The following is a 6,095-nucleotide window of genomic DNA, read 5'->3' as shown; positions in this document are numbered from 1 at the left end:
ATCAGGCTGGCAGGGGAGTGGTTAGGGGCAATCAGACAGGCAGGTAGGCGAGCGGTTGGGAGCCAGCAGTCCTGGATTGTGAGAGGGATGTCCGACTGGTGGGATCGGGCCTAAACAGGCAGTCAGACATCCTTCGAGGGGTCCCAGATTGGAGAGGGTGCAGGCTGGGCTGAGGGACACACACACATACCCCCTGTGGATGAATTTAGTTGGTTAATAAAATTATACAGGTTTCAGGTATATGATTCTGTAATACATCATCTGCATATTATGTGTTTACTACCCCAATCCAAGTCTCCTTCTGTCACCATTTATCCCCAATTTACCTTCTTCTACCTTTCCCTACCCCTTTCCTTCTGGCAATAACTGTTGCCAGTGTCCATGAGACTTTGTTTTGTTTTGTTTTTTTCTTTGCTTAATCCCTTTGCCTTTCTCACTCAGCCCTCAAACCCCTCCCCTCTGGCAGCTGTCAGTCTGTATCTGTGAGTCTATCTATTTTGTTAGATTATTTTGTTCATTAGATTCCACATATAAATGAAATCATATGGTACTTATCGACTGGCTTATCTCACTTAGCATAATACTCTCCAGGTCCATCCATGCTGTTGCAAAAGGTAAGATTTCCCTCTTTTTATGGCTGGGTAGTATTCCATTGTGTAAACGCGCCACAGCTTTTTTATCCATTCATCTACTGATGTGCACTTGGGCTGTTTCCGAATCTTGGCTCTTGTAAGTCAACACTGCAATGAACATAGGGGTTCATAAATTCTTTCAAATTAGTGTTTCGGGTTTCTACAGATATATTCCCAGAAGTGGCATCACTGGGTCATAAGGCAGTTCCATTTTTAAGTTTTTGAGGAAGCACCATACTGCATTCCACAGTGACTGCACCAATCCGCATTCCCACCAACAGTGCAGGCAGGTTTCCTTTTCTCCACATCTTCGCCTGCACTTGTTTGTTGATTTATTGATGATAACCATTCTGGCAGGTGTGAGGTAATATCTCATTATGGTTTTAATTTGCATTTCTCTGATGAGTAGTGCTGATCTTTGTCTGAGTCTTATTTCCTGAAGCTGCCATTTTAACTGAAGTTACTAAATCCTAATGCAGTAATATCCTGTTAACTCCTTTTGCTCTCCTGAATTTATGGTGGAAAGAGTGATACTTTAAAAGAAAGTTCTACTTGACATTGTTAATGGTAATGTAAATAGACTGCTCTGATGCTCAAAATTGTGTTTAATGCCTATAATGTGAAGAGTTGATAACATGGATATTTTGTTCTACCACATCCAAATCCTGGTACTTAGAAAAGTCAATGCTCTTTCTGATAGCTCATTCACAATTGGCTGCTAACTTTAGTAGTTGCTTTAAATAGTTACTGCTTCATTTTTTAACTGTGATATACTGACACAATAGAACAAGTTATTTGGAGCTTTAGCTACACCATCAGCATTTTTAATGCTAAATCAGAAAAATTTTTGGACTTTAAGTAAAAACAAGTAATGGTCTAAAGCAGTGGTTCTCAACCTTCCTAATGCCGCGACCCTTTAATAGTTTCCTCATGTTGTGGTGACCCTCAATTTCATTGTTACAAATTGAACATAATTAAAGCATAGTGATTAATCACAAAAACAATATGTAATTATATATGTGTTTTCTGATGGTCTTAGGCGACCCCTGTGAAAGGGTCGTTCGACCCCCAAAGGGGTCTCGACCCACAGGTTGAGAACCGCTGGTCTAAAGCCTCCCTTTGCTAAAATTGAAATAACAGATTCTAAAACTGTGATTCAATTCAGTTCAACTGTTTTGAATTAGGAAAGTTTATAAGATTTTTGGTTTCAAATTAAATTAACTGGTAAATGTCTGAGGGGCTGATGCACAATTTTTCACATAATTGTATCATTTTTAAAATTTATTTTTGTTGACAGAATTGCAGATGTCCCACATTTCCTCCCCATCCCCCTTAACCCGGCCCCCAGCCCACTCCAGGCCTTCATCTCACTGTCTTGTGTCCATGGGCTATGCAGATATGCATATATGTTCTTTGGTTGATCTCTTCCCACTCCACCTCCCCATTTCCCTCTGAGATCTGTTAGTCTGTCCATGCTTCTATGTCTCTGGATCTATTTTGTTCATCAGTTTATTTTGTTCATTAGATTCCACATATAAATGAGGTCATGTGATATTTGCCTTTCTCTGACAGGCTTATTTTGCTTAGCATAATAATGTCCATCCATGTTGTCTCAAAGGGTAAGAGTTCCTTCTACTTTACAGCCCCATAGTATTCCACTTATATAAATGTACCACAGCTTTTTTATGCACTCATCTACTGATGGATACTTGGGGTTGTTTCCAGATCTTAGCTCTTGTAAATAATGCTGCTATGAACATAGGGGTGGATATACTGGTATTCCTTCTGATTGGTGTTTTGGGATTCGTAGTATATATTCCCAGAAGTGAGATCTCTGGGTCAAATGGCAGATCCATTTTAAATTTTTTTTAAATATATTTTATTGATTTTTTTGCAAAGAGGCAAGGGGAGGGATAGAGAGTTAGAAACATCGATGAGAGAGAAACATTGATCAGCTGCCTCCTGCACACCTCCTACTGGGGATGTGCCCGCAACCAAGGTACATGCCCTTGATCGGAATCGAACCTGGGACCTTTCAGTCCACAGGCCAACGCTCTATCCACTGAGCCAAACCAGTTAGGGCCATTTTAAATTTTTTTTAGGAAACTCCATACTGCTTTCCACAGTGGCTGCACCAGTCTGCATTCCTACCAGCAGTGTACTAGTGTTCTCTTTTTCCCATATCCTCACCAACACTTGCCGTTCAGATTTATTGATGATAGCCATTCTGAGAGGTGTGAGGTGACACCTCATTGTAGTTTTAATTTGTTGGTGACTAGTAACATTGAGCATTTTTTCGTATGCCTCTTGGCCATCTGTTTGTCATCTTTACAGAAGTGTCTATTCAGGTCCTTTGCCTATTTTTTAAATGTATTGTTTGTCTTCCTTTTGTTGAGTTGTATGAGTTTTATATATTTTGGAAATTAACCCCTTAAATGATGTATTATTGGTGAATATGTTCTCCTATACAGTGGGTTCCCTTTGCATTTTGAGGATGGTTTCTTTTGCTGTGGCAAACTTTTTATGTTGATGTAGTCCCATTTGTTCATTTTTTCTTTTGTTTCTTTTGCCCTAGCAGATGTATCAGCAGAAATTCTGCTACATGAGATGTCTGAGATCTTACTGCCTATGTCGTCTTCTAGGACTTTTATGGTTTCTCATCTTACATTTAAGTCATTTATTTATTTTGAGTTTATTATTGTATATGGTGTAAGTTTGTTTTCTAATTTCATTTTTTGAATGCACCTGTCCAGTTTCCCAACACCATTTATTTAAGAGACTACTTTTACTCCATTGTATGCTTTTGACTCGTTTGTCAGATATTTATTGACCATAATGTTGTAGGTTGACTTCCGGGGTTTCAATTCTGTTCCATTGATCTATATACCTGTTCTTGTGCCAGTACCAGGCTGTTTGATTACAATGGCTTTGTAGTATAGTTTGAAATCCATTTTAGTGATCGCTCCAACTTTATTCTTCTTTCTCAAGATTACTGCAGCTATTCGAGGTCTTTTTGCATTCATATAAATTTTTGGAATATATTTTTGAGATTTGTAAAATATGCTGATGGTATTTTAATAGGAATTGCATTGAATCTATACATTTCTTGGGGTAGTATAGACATTTAAATAATGTTAATTCTTCCAGACCATGAATATTGTATATGCTTCTAATTGTTTGTATCTTTCTCTTTTCCTTTTTTCAATGTCCTATAGTTTTCTGAGTGTAGGTCTTTTACCTCCTTGGTTAAGTTTATTCCTAGGTATTTTATTTTTGGTTGTTGTTGTTGCAATGGTAAGTGGTATTGTTATTTTAGTTTCTCCTTTTGATAGTTTGTTATTGGTGTATAAAAACACCATTGATTTTCTGATGTTAATTTTGCATCCTGCTACTTTCCCAAATTCATTTATTAGTTATAGTCGTTTTTTGATGGAATGTTTAGGGTTATCTATATATAATATCATGTCATCTGCAAATAATGACAATTTTACTTCCTCCTTTCCAATTTGGATGCCTTTAATTTTTTTCTTCCTGTCTAATTGCTGTGGCTAGGACTTCCAGTACTATATTGAATAAGAGTGGTGAAAGCCGACATCCCTGTCATGCTCTCTTCTTAAGGGAAACACTTTTAGTGTTTGCCCATTGAGTATGATGTTGGCTGTAGTTTTGTCATATATGGCCTTTGTTATGTTGAGGTCTGATCTCTCTATTCCTATTTTGCTGAGAATTTTTATCAAAAATGGGTGTTGGATTTTGTCGAATGCTTTTTCTGCAACTATTGATATGATTGTGTGATTTTTATCCTTCATTTTATTTATGTCATGTATCACATTTATTGATTAGCAAATACAGTACCAGCCTTGTATCCCTGGAATAAATCCCACTTGGTCATGGTGTATGATCTTTTTAATGTATTGCTGGATTTGATTTGTTGATATTTTGTAGAGGATTTTAGTATCTATGTTCATCAGGGATATTGACCTGCAATTTTCTTTCTTTGTAGTGTCTTTATCTTTTTTGGAATTAGGATAATGTTGGCCTCATAAAAAGAGTTTCAAAGGAGGATAGGTGTTAATTCTTTGAATGTTTGGTAAAACTCACCTGTGAAGCCATCCAGTTCAGGGCTTTTGTTTGCTGGGAGTTTCTTGATTGCTGCTTCACTTTTTAAAATTGTTATCAGCCTATTCATGTTTTCTGATTCCTCCTGGTTGAGTTTTAGAAGATTGTATATTTCCATGAATTTGTCCATTTCACCTAGGTTGTGCAATTTAGATGTTCATATTATTTTCTTACAATCCTTTTTATTTCTGTGGTGTCAGTTGTTCTTTGACCTCCTTCATTTCTGATTTTATTTATTTGGGTCCTCTCTCTTTGTTTTTTGATGAGTCTGGCTAAAGTTTTATCTTTTTTTTTAATCTTCTTAAAGAACTAGCTCTTGGTTTCATTGATCTTTTGTAGGTTTTTTTTTAAGTCTCTATGTCATTTATTTCCACTCTGATTTTTATTATTCCCTTGGATTCCTCTGGGTTTTTCTTGTTGTTCTCTTTCTAATTGTTTTGCTTGTAGTGTTAGACCATTTATTTGAGCTTTTTCTTTATTTCTTGAGGTAGGCCTGTAAACCTATGGTTTTCTCTCACAGGACTACTTTTGCTGTGTCCCATAGGTTTGAGGTCACTTTGTGTTCATTTTCATTTGTTTCCAGGAAGTTTTTACTTTTTTTATTTCTTCCTTGATCTCATTGGTAACCCATGCATGCTATTTAGACTCCATGTGTTTGAATGATTTTGAGGTTTTTTTATTTTTTATTTTAGTTCATTTCTACTTTCTTGCCATTGTGATCCAAGAGGATACCTGATATGATTTCAGTCTTCTTGAACTTGTAAAGGCTTATTTTGTGTCCTAGCATGTGGCCTACCTTTAGATTCAATTAAATCCATCTGATCCTAGTGTGTCATTTAAGGTCATTATTTCCTTGTTGATTTTTTTTTTTGGTCTGGAAAATCTATCCAGTGATGTCAGTGGGGTGCTAAAGTGCCCTACTATGACTCTGTTGCTGTCTGTATCTCCCTAAAGTCCTCCAGGAGCTTCTGAATATATTTAGGTGCTCATATATTCAGTGCATATGTTTTTTTCCAGAGTTATATATCCTCTTAGTGGGTCCATCCCTTTAGTATTATGTAGTGATCATCTCTGTCTCTTGTTAAGGCCTTTGTTTTGAAGTATGTTTTGTCAGATATAAGTATTGCTATCCCCACTTTGTTTTTGTTTTCATTTGCATGGAAAATTTTTTCACCCCTTTTCTTTCATCCTGTGTGATTCTTTCATTCTGAGGTGGGTCTCTTGTAAATAGCATATATATGGGTCATGTTTTCTTATCTAGTCACCTACCCTATGTCTTTTGATTGCAGCATTTAATCCATTTATATTTAAGGTTATTATTATTATTTTTACTATTATATTTAT

At 36.5% G+C, this 6,095-nt stretch overlaps 1 protein-coding gene across 1 annotated transcript in view; it reads left to right on the top strand.

The window, feature by feature from the left end:
• ATP11C (ATPase, class VI, type 11C) overlaps window positions 1-6,095 on the top strand; it is a 130,762-nt gene that overhangs the window by 20,205 nt on the left and 104,462 nt on the right. The gene's annotated exons all lie outside the window — the stretch shown is intronic.

Source organism: Myotis brandtii, unplaced genomic scaffold (assembly GCF_000412655.1).
Source record: "Myotis brandtii unplaced genomic scaffold, ASM41265v1 scaffold654, whole genome shotgun sequence".
In the NCBI taxonomy this organism is placed as follows: Eukaryota; Metazoa; Chordata; class Mammalia; order Chiroptera; family Vespertilionidae; genus Myotis; species Myotis brandtii.
Note: the sequence above shows the minus strand (reverse complement) of the source record. Positions and strands in the feature narration are given on the sequence as shown.